The sequence below is a fragment of the Mangifera indica genome, chromosome 20 (assembly GCF_011075055.1).
Source record: "Mangifera indica cultivar Alphonso chromosome 20, CATAS_Mindica_2.1, whole genome shotgun sequence".
Classification (NCBI taxonomy): Eukaryota; Viridiplantae; Streptophyta; class Magnoliopsida; order Sapindales; family Anacardiaceae; genus Mangifera; species Mangifera indica.
The window spans coordinates 10,518,136-10,529,671 of record NC_058156.1 but is presented as its reverse complement, the minus strand read 5'-3'; positions in this window follow the sequence as shown (position 1 = coordinate 10,529,671).

Genomic DNA, 11,536 nt, shown 5'->3' with positions numbered 1-11,536 from the left:
TATGTATTATTTATGTTATTTTATTTGACTGATAAGTAATAAAAAATTTTGATAATTTTCTATTATTTATGATATATAATATAAGAGGTAATTTAAATGTCAACTTTATCTGAGGTATTAACAGATTATCAAAATAATTTTAATTTTATTATATTTTTGTCATTACTTCTTAATTTTTAGGATAAAAATAACCTCATTTTTAATGAATATAACAAGTAATTTGAATATTATTTAAAATAATTATACCTAAAGTATATTTAAGTAAAATAACTTATTAATAATATTTTATTATGTCTAATCAAATGCAATAATTATTTATACTTATCAGTTTTTCTAATATAGTAATACTTTATACCTATTAATCTTTTAGGTAATTTATCTTTATAGTAATATTTTATTTTTTGTATTTTTAAGATAATATTTCAATTTTAATAATATTTAAATTATGATTAATAGAAATTACAAGAATTACAATCTATTATATATTGAGAAAATTAAAAAAAAAAAAATATTTTGTTTCATGAATATACCACAAGAACAAAATATTTTAATTTTCCCCTGGTAACATTCTTGTCAAATTCCATCTCGATGTATTTTGTTTCAATGATGTGAAATTTATTACAAGAATATAAAAGAGATAACAAATTTTTTAATAAAATTCGATAAATAAATCAAGAGTTTATACCCACAATTATGTTATTACTTTTGAGAAATAACAATAATACAGTGCTTAGAATCTATGTGATATTGTAGAGTGCTTAAAGTGATCCTTGACCTTTCCACAACTTGGAATAAGTACGATGTAGTGTCATGCAACTTGATGAGGGTTATCATTATTGTGTGATATCAGTTTGGTAAAAGAGTAATTACACTCTGATTGTAATTACTAAAGTTGTAGAAAATGAATTCACAATAATAAAAAATTGTTATTTAATAATGGATAAATTGTGGGAGTCGTGATATGTTGACACATGTTTCCTTTTAATTACTCCTAGATAAGATTAAATTCTATGTGCATATTGTCTTGACTTACAAACGGATGACATATCTATTAACTAATCACTAATTATCTCTTAGCCTTTTATTGATGATTTTAACCAAAGAGGAGTTTTCGCATGCCAGAGATAAATCATTTAAATTATTAAGTAAGATGTCACATATGTGATATTAAAAGATTATACATACTAAAATAAAAATATATAATAAAAATAAAACATAAATCACATAGATATCTTTTAATATATAGATAAAGATGCAAACACTTGAAGGTATCCACTTATCACTTTTTTTTTAATTAGAATGATTAAACTTTGTTTTATGGAAAAAAGACTATTTCTCACCCAACTTTTAGGCCATTCTCAAATTTATACTCACGGAAGATGAAAAACCCCAATTCCCACCTATAGTCAAACTTCTATTAATTTTTTCTGTTAAATGGAAGGGTAAAATAGTCATTTTACTATTTATATTAAAACGCTATAAATTTTATTACTCCCTACCCCCCCCCCCCAGGTTTTAGAAACTAACATTTCATTTTACTTAAAGTTTTTAAACTTTAAAAAGTAATATTTTTACCCCCAAACCTAGGGTTTCCAGATTTTTTAAAACTCGGTTGCCCCCTATATCTTTCAAAAATAGTAGTTTCACTCTTATTTTTTAACTTCATCTTCTGATATTGTCTCCGACCTCCTCCTTCTCCTGATGTGACGGTGATAGTGTGATGAAGAGATCTTTATCTTCTCATCGCATGGTGTGACAAAGAGACAAAGATCTCTTTGTTGCACAATGCGATGAAGAGACAAAGATCTCTTTGTCCACACCACCATGCAAAGATCTCTCTTCGTCGCTCCACCCAGATGACGAAGGATGATGTTTTGTCTGACGTGACAACAAAGGACGATACAAAGTCGTCCTTTGTCTGTTCTTTCAGATCTGAACGACGCTTTATCATCTAGATCTAGGAGACAAAGGGTTGTCTTTTGTAGTCAGAGATGAGAGATCAGTAAAATGTGTCGACCATCAGTGGTGGTCGAAAAAGGAAGCAAACCCTAGGGGTGAAATCTAAACTTTTCAAACTTTGAGAATGGGTTAAGGTATTATTTTTAAAACTTGGAGGGAAAAATGGTAAAATTTTAAAGTTTTAAAGTTTATAGGTAAAATAATGATTTTACCCCTATCCCTAACTAAAATTTTGACGACAGTTTGGTTAGAGGTGGGAGTTTAGATTTTTCATCTTTCATGGGTATAAGTTTAAAATTAGGCTAAAAGTTGGGTGAGAAATAGTCTTTTTCCCTTTGTTATATATTAAAAGTATTGAACTCTTAGATTTTCTTATTGATTGAGCCAAATTTTCAAATTTTTCTATTTAATCGATTAAGCTTTTACTATTTTTTATTAAATATACCAAACTAATTATTTTGTTTTAAAAAAAACAAAATAAACAATTTTAATTATGTCTAATCGATACCTTTAATAGTACATACTGAAATTTTGGTCTCTTCAATAGTTAAATCTAGTTGAAAGAAATGATTATTCAATTATGGTATTGATTTTGGAATTTGTATTTTTTGTGGTAATTGTGTTGAGTATTGTTCAACAAAGTTTGGTTTCTAAAATTTTGTTCTCTTCAATAGTTGAATTCAAAAGTTTAATTTTTTCAATAGAAAAAATGTTGTCTTTCCGTTAAAAAAATTATTATAGTTGGATGCTTGTGTGTATGTATATATATTATCCTTACAAATGTTAGTTTTACTGTGTATTATATTGACTTTATCAAGATTGAAGCTTTTTTTTTTTTATATAATTAGAAAATTTTATCTGAATTAAATTATTTTTATAGGTTAAATTGACCATATTAAATAGATAAAATATTAAATTTATTGAATAACTCACAACTATTATACTAAATTAATCAATAATTTAATTTTGATATGTCTTTAATAAGTTTTATAATAATGTTTTTATACTTTGTAATTTTCTTCCTTTGTCATCCAAATAAGTGGAGATACAAATGGGTTAGATAGAGTTAAATATTTTAATTCTTATTTTTATTTTTGGAGGAGAAATTTTTTTTTGTCCCGCTATTTTTGATATAAAAATATTAGATAAGTATTTAAATTTTTAAAATTTAGTAATTGAGAATTTGCGGGTGCATTATACACGTTGGATGGGAATAAGTCTATGGCTAAAAGTAAAAGCCAATTCCTTAGTCAGCTCGACTGCTCGAGTCATTTAATATTTTAAATAATATGAATCCAAGTCCCACCCAATTTGAGGTGATAACATACGCAAAGGGTAGAAACAACAGCACTGAACATACGCAATGATTTGTCCGTCGTTAAACAAAACAACAACGGAGAGTTACTTTATACAAACTTTCTCAACTCAATTGATGTCGGCCTTTTCCTCCCACGCTCTCACAAGTCGTGCTTCCCACGCCTCTACTAGCCTTGGAAATGACGGATTATCTTGGAAAGAAATGATAATCTTATTTTAAGCTAAAGGTCCCTAACTTAACATATTTAGGAATAATAAACTTTAAATTTAAAATATGAATAATCTTAATTATATTTTAATTTAATATTAAGTAGGCCAAAACACTTATTCTCACCCAAATTTTAATCCATTTCAAAAAATTTACCTATAAGATTTTAAAAACTCAAATACTCATCCATCTTCCAACTTCAGTTAAATTTTATTGTTAATTGTTTGGATAAAATTATCATTTTATCATTAATTTTAAAATAAATGAAATTACATCTCATTTCTCCCCTTAGTTTAAAAATTAATAATTCCCTTTACCTAAAAGTTTGAAAATTTTTCTTCTGTTAGAATTTAAAATTTTCATTTGGGCTTCTTGTCAACTAATTGGTTCTAGTCATCAATTGGTCTTTTGTGTATCTCCTTTTTCAGTGGTTTTTCGATGTGAAAACCACTCAAAATATGATCAAAACAGTCGGATGATGTCGTAGAAATCTATGCAATGTCACATGAATTTATGCATTGATTAGTTGCATGCAAAGAACCAAATGACACACAAATTTGTGTGACATTGTTTGGCAGTTTTAATTGGATTTTGGGTGGTTTCCATATTGAGAAACCACCAGGGAGGGGGATGCATAGAAAATCATTTGATGGCCAGAATTGATTATTCATCAGAAAGCTCAAATGAAAGAAATAAAACCCTAGTAGGAGAAAATTGTTAGTTTTTTAAATTAAGGAGAAAAATAAGATATAATTTTATTTATTTTAATATTATTAATAAAATAATGATTTTACTCTTACAATTAATAAAAAAATTTAATATTAATGATAAAATAATGAGTAAGTATTTGAGTTTTTGAATCCTGTGGATGAATTTTTGCAAATGGAATAAAACTTGGGTAGGAATAAGTCTTTTGGCCTACTAAATAATAAGACATTATTCCATCCAAACCAGACTATTTATTTAGGGTCAAACTAATCATAACAAACAGATAAAACCCTAGACCTAATAATGGACTCCACAATTATTGGACTAATTTAATCAAAAGTATAATTTTGATACACCGGTCAGAGAACTTGAATCCAAGCTCTTATCCTTGACATCACACCTATTTATCACTTCAGCCACTCCTTGGTAGGGCTAAACTGGAATTGAGTTGGCTCATGCTCAAAAGCCAGCTTGATTTGGTGCAAAATTTTTTACTTCAAATGTGAACCAAGTTTGAGTTAAAAGGTTTAACTCATTTTAAAATTGATTCAAACTCGAGTTATAGAGGGTTCAATTCGATTTAGCTTGCCAGTTAGATAGATGGTTAGATTCGATTTGAACTTAGCTCATGGTTCGTTTTGAATTTTGTTAAATAATTGTTAAACGGCGTTACTTTGTCAATAAGCTATGAATTCAAATAATGAATTTGAGTTATATATCCGATCCATGATTTTGAGTTATAAGTTCGAGTCAAATTCAAACCAAACCATTTTCATTCAAACCTAATTTGAACTACCTTTAAAGTTAGCTTGACAAATTTAAGCAAAACTCAAGCTAAGAGATATTCAAGCTTGACTCAGTTCATCTTCACCCCTATAAATTTGTTGAGAAGATTGACAATTTTCCAACTCTTTTTGGCCTCCACCAGCTTGGGTACTTGCAAATTATTTATGTTTTTGATGTAAAGGATTATTTCTTGTCTTGTGATTGCTAGCTTGACAAATTTGGAATATGCAACTAATTTGTTGACAATATGTCATCATCATTATGTCGTGAACGAAGTGACGGATGGATTGGAGGATAGAGTCATTTTCCTTTTCCTTTTCCTTTCAATTCTCTTTCACTTTTCCTTCGCTTCCTCACCATCCAAGCAGCCACAAATTTTCTTTTCTCTTTATCAAATTGAGATGACAATGGAGAATTGTTAGGAGTAAAATTCAAAATGCAAAGCTTCTGGTTAAAACGGAAGGAGAAACGAATGAGGGTTGTGTGATGAAGTAAGCAGATGATGCAAATGTTTTAGTGATACGGTGCGTTTTGTTAATATGCACCGTATCATTAACACAAACTATGAATAGGAAGAATCGCGTTTTGTACATCAAGAAGAAGTGAAGCTAGAAGCTGGGCGTTACTTGTCATCTGATGAAGGAATAACAGATCCAACGGTAGGAACAGGGGATTTCAGGTGATGGTTAGATTGGTTTCTCTTGAATGGCTTAGATTATCTACTACAACTAGCAATAGTTGTCTACTTTTCCCACTCTTTTTCATGTATAAAGGTAGTGTAGTTTGTAAAATCATTAAGGTTTTCAAAGAATAAAATTCGAAAGCATTCATTTTTTCTTTCTTGAGTTTCATAACTCCTAGTGCAAAAGTTTACAAGAGCCAGTCCAACTCATATTCAAGGTAATTCCATTGATCCTAGCGTTTTCCTTCTTATTTCTCTTATTTCCACTTCATAGGTAGGTTTATAAATAACTATGAAAATTATTATTATTAATTTTGTGCATTTCCTTTTTCTGTTTTCATATATAAGATATAGTGCACAGTTGAATCAGCTTACAATAATCTTTTTATCAGATAATGACTTCATACAATAAAATGTTCAACGTTTGTTGTGTTGAATTTGATCTTGGAATTAGTTGGTATTTAACCTTATAGATTTAGACTAAACAAATTCTTCGATAATTTATATCTTAGAGCACATAGTATCAAAGGAAATCTTGCATAAAACAAAATATTGACTAAGAAAAATAATAAAATCAGAAGAACAAAATTAATGACCAAAAAAAAAAATCAAGGAGAAGATTTTTTTAATTTCTAATTCATTACACAGATCCATCACAGAACAATTACAGAACCATTACTCAATGCTAGCCATGAAGTTTATACCAAAAAAGGAAAAAACCAACCACACTAAAAAAACTGATAGTATCCTTTATAATATAAAATTTAACATATGAATTTTAATCTAGCGAAGACATGGTTATTTGGACCAATTAAATAAACTAATAAAAATTAGTTTAATTCTCACAAATCTTGAAGCCTACAATTGTTAGTATAAAATGGAGTGTTCTGGAAATGAGCCTTAGATTTATTGAAGGGAAACTTAGTTTATTGTTCTTTTTAGGTGAGTGCAGGAAAGATGAAAGGGATCTATGTAACAGTTGGAGACTCGAGATAAATCAATCATCATTTTAATGCTTGCACGTGTGGTGTTCTAAAATTTTTAGTGCCTGTATGTGTATTTAAATGTGTGTTTGGTTAGTTGTTGCTATATTATTGCTCCTTTAATAGTTTTTATGTAAAGTCATATAGAGTTTACTGTTGTGGATTTTTGGTGCGTCTTTGTTCATCTTTTTCCTTTTTGTGCACTTTTATTTTGCTTTCGCATCTTTTGCTATTTCTTAAGGAATAGTGAGTAATTTGTATTCTTTATTTTTTCTGATCTTAATATGCTTTTCCTGATTTAAAATAATCTTAATATGCTAATATATGACTTTACATAAATCACGCATCATGATGTTTCAACTATAAAGACAATTAGACTTTAGTATTATGAAAAAAAAATTAAATGGGATTATGACAAAACACTCATCACAAGGGTCTATTCCCACGCACATAAGAAAAAGGAGTGAGGAGGTAGAGCTGAATTGAAGAAGAGTGAAGAGGCAGGAGGACCTATTGAGGAAGGATCAAGAAACCTCCAGCAGCCCCACTTGCACCCCGACTTGCATGACAAATGGCTGTGATTAGAGGGAATCTCCTGATTGGTGACAGAATAGTATAAAAGGGTGTGATTAGAGGGGAAAAGGGCAAGGAAAAGATAGTCAAAGTTCAGTGCATGAGTGTAAGAGGGTGCTGGCCTCTCGAATTGCAAGTAGAGAGTTGTTTTGGCTGTGATTTTTTCTTTTTTTGTTTCTGGAGAATTGGCATGAACTCTGGAATTTAGCCTCCGTTATCATTCCATAATAATAGCAGCATATTCTGAATCATTTTTAAGTACACTTTCTGCCAATTTGTTAATATTGCTGTAGCTCAATTGTTTGTTGTCTGTATTCTGATTTAGATTGTTGAGGGAACTCATCAGATTATGTTTGTAGTGTTAATTTGAGTGTGCAAAGGCATCATCCCTTGTCATTGTTCTCCAATGAAGGGAGCAAAAGTTCAAGCACTATATAATGGGTGAGATTAAGTAAATAAATCTCTACAAGATAAATTCAAATTGAATTAAATTCAAATAAGAGTCACTTCTAACTCAAATATACATTGGATTTATAATCATTGTACTACATAAATTAAAAATTTAATTTTACAATATTATCAAAGGAGATTTGAATTATACTCTCTTATATATGAAATTTCTTTTATTAACGTTATAACTACCCATAAGAGCAACATATGTATTTTGATTAATATGACATAGGTTAATTGATAACATATTTTACCATTTTATTTAGAGGTGATCATGGGTTGGGCCAAACTTTAGACCCACACAATGATAGGCTTTTGGGCACGATCAACCCATGAAATTTTTAAGGTCCGACTTTATATATATAGGGTCAAGTGGTCTTGTTTAAAAAAAATTAATAAAAAAATTTAAATACAAATTTTTTTTCAATTATTAAAACTGAAGACAGTATCCTGAATATTTTATTTATAATCCTTTGTTTGTAGCGGTGGAATACCGTGGTAATGTGATGAAAAATATTATAATATAGTACAAATAAATTAATTTATATATTGTATAATTACAAACATAATAAAATATATATATCATACTAATTATCTACATAAATAATATTCAAATAGATTGAATTTATTTGATCTTCGATTAATTTGAAATATTTTGTAATGATAAAATTGAAATAAAAATGAAATTATAAGCACAGAGAATTATTATTTGAGAATTTAGATAATTTTTAAAAAAGAGTTGATGAAAAAAAAAGAGATTAAGAATATAATAAAAAAATTAAAATTAAGAAATTTGTAAATACAAATATAAGAGCAACTGTAGAAAATAGTTAACTTATGCACTGCTATATAAATTTTTATTATTTTTTAATATATTCAATAATAATGGGTTGGGCTAGCCCATGACCCTAATACCTCGGCCTATAATTGGCCTAAAAGATTTTCTTGGTTTCTTTCTTTTTTATTATTAAATAAAAACCAGTTTATATTATGAGCAATACTATGTGTACCCATTTTGGATACACAAATGTATACACACTCATATGTGTCATCATATGATTGGTTATTGTTTTATTCTTAATTCAAAATCATCCAATCATATGATGACACATATAAATGTGTACATATTTGTGTACCCAAAGTGGGTACATATAGTTTTATTGTTATATTATATTATGTAGTAATTGAATTCCAATTCATATATACAACACTCTAATCCCAAATTGTTAAGATTATTTGATTAGTTATATGTATATAAATATATATAATTATCAAATGGTATAAATTAATAAAATTGCATAATCCTAAACTTATGATATGATTTTGATTCTCCAATTTTATTAAATTCTTAATTTATAGGATTTGATTTTATATAATTCCTAAATTATGAGATTTTGATTCTCATAATAAACTCAATGATAACATTTTAATTTTCAGATTTTATCAAATTTATAATTTATAGGATTTAATTTTATCTAATTCTTAAATAATAAAATTTGATAGATTTTAAAACTTCGTCTCAAATTAGATTGTAAACTTGATAAATATTATTAACCGAAAAATAAATATAATTTTATAAAACAGAAAAAATAACAAACATCAAATATCGGATTGAATTAGATCAATGTAATCATGTCTCTTCGTATAAGCAGGACTCTTACTCTTTTAAAAGACTTAATTAGCACGAAAAAGCTTTATTTTTAACCAAGAAATAACTTCTAACGTGAGCGAAGAAGCCACAATTAAGCCGCCTCCTATTGAATCACTATTTTCTCAAGTGCCTGACTGCATTTTTATTTTACTCTTCTTCTTAATTCTTCATCCTCTTGTTCTTGAGCTATTTTGCAGTCATGGATACCACCACTCCCGATTGGATTAGTCTTCCTGGAGACCTCCTTACGTCAATAGCAAAACGCCTCCACACACGAGTTGACATTCTTCGTTTTCGTGCTGTTTGTAGCTCCTTTCGATGCATACTGCCCCCGTCCTCCAAAAGTCCTATTTCCAGAGTTGATTTTAAAGACAACTGACTTTCTCAAAGGTCCCAAACCTGACAAGGAAGGCCCCTTCGTCCTCATAGAATTACTGTTTACGCCAGCCAGCCCTTTGACGATGAAACATCTGCACCATGGTTTGTCGAAGTCAAACAGACTTCTTCAGGAAAATTCCAAATAAAAGATCCCCTCTCTGGATCTTATCTTAAAAACTTGCCACATAAGTCTTCGAACTTGTTGGATTATCTGATTAAGGAAATAACTAAATCCTACATGTTTGAACCAGCTTTTAACTATGAAGGCAATAAGACAAAAGATGTAAAAGTAACCTTCTTCTTTCTTCGATCAAAATGATGACGAGTTTGCTGTCATGGCGAAATGACAAGAAGTGGACTAAGGTAGACACCTTTATCGGGCTTCCTGACTATCTTGTCGATATTGTTTATCGCAATCACAAGTTCTATACTATTACCTACTATGGTTCTGTTATAATTATAGATTCTAAATCTTTGAAAGTTGTGGAGGTTAAAATACCAATGGATCCGCCAGGTGCGTTTGATATACATTTGTTAGAGTCTTCAAATGATTTACTAATGATTGCCGGGTGCTACGGTATAGATGACAAGTTTTTGGTGTTAAAGCTTGATGAAGAGAATTGTCTATGGATGGAAGTGACGGATGGATTGGAGGATTGAGTGTTCTTTGTGGGTCTAAGAAGCTCGTATTCTATTGTGGCTGAAGAATTGAGTGGGTGTAAAGGGAGTTATTTTTATTTCAAAGAAAAATATAAAAAATGATTTATGTTGTGGTGAATTAGACGTTAAGGTTGTTAACCTTAAGGATTATTCTGTTGAGAAGACTGACAATTTTTCTAACCCTTTCTGGCCACCATCAGCTTGGGTACTTGCAGATTAGTAATGTTTTTGATGTAAGGGATTATCAAACAGTGGCTCAAAATCTCTTCTTTATGCATAATTTTTTTTCCCATTATTTCTGAATTGTTCGGTAGATTCATTCAGTAAGTGCTTGTGGGGGTTTGGATTTGGAATGAAATAAAATATAAAGCAGCTGAATTTCAGATAAACTTGTCAATGAGCCACGAATTACAATAAAAAAATTAGTTGAATGAAATAATTTGTCAATGAGACTAAATATTGTTTTGTTAACCTGTGTATTTATTTTATTAAGAAAGCCACCACAATTTTGATCCAGGCATGATTAGGCATTAACAGATCCATTCAGGATGCGATTTCTTTTATAAATTTGTATTTTTGTAGGCCTGGTTCATGGCTAAACAATGATTATTTCTTTGTTCTAAACCTTTGCCATTGTATAAGGTTTGGAAGGAAAGGATTCTGGGTTGGCATCATTACTTGACTACAGGCATTCAAAATCATTGCTTAGATTGCTCTTACCTCTGGCAAGTGTTCTGGAAAACTCATTGTTTTGAACAGCCTCTCACTGGTTTCACTCTGACTTTCAGATGCAGCAAATAAAGCACGAGCTGATGTTATTTCACTCTGGATAAAGGTTTCGGAGCATCAAGGCTTGTTGCTAAATCCCAGAACCCCAGAGGGAGAGATCTCTTGCAGTTATTAGGTTATGATTTGCAGGCAACAAACCTTCCAAGCTTCTCTTGCGCTTATCATCAATCTTCCAGGAAGGCAGATCACCTGAGAGGAGTGGGACTAGGGATGGGAAAAGGCAGATGAGGGATGACCCTTCGCAACCAGTCCCTGGTGCCAAAATTGACTAATGTGCATGTTTGACAGTCACATTATCCCCTGCCCCCGCGACAAATCCCTCTGCTACATAGGCAGCGACACACATCTCTGTTGAGTAAATGCACTGCCTATCTCTCTAGAAATCTCCCTCT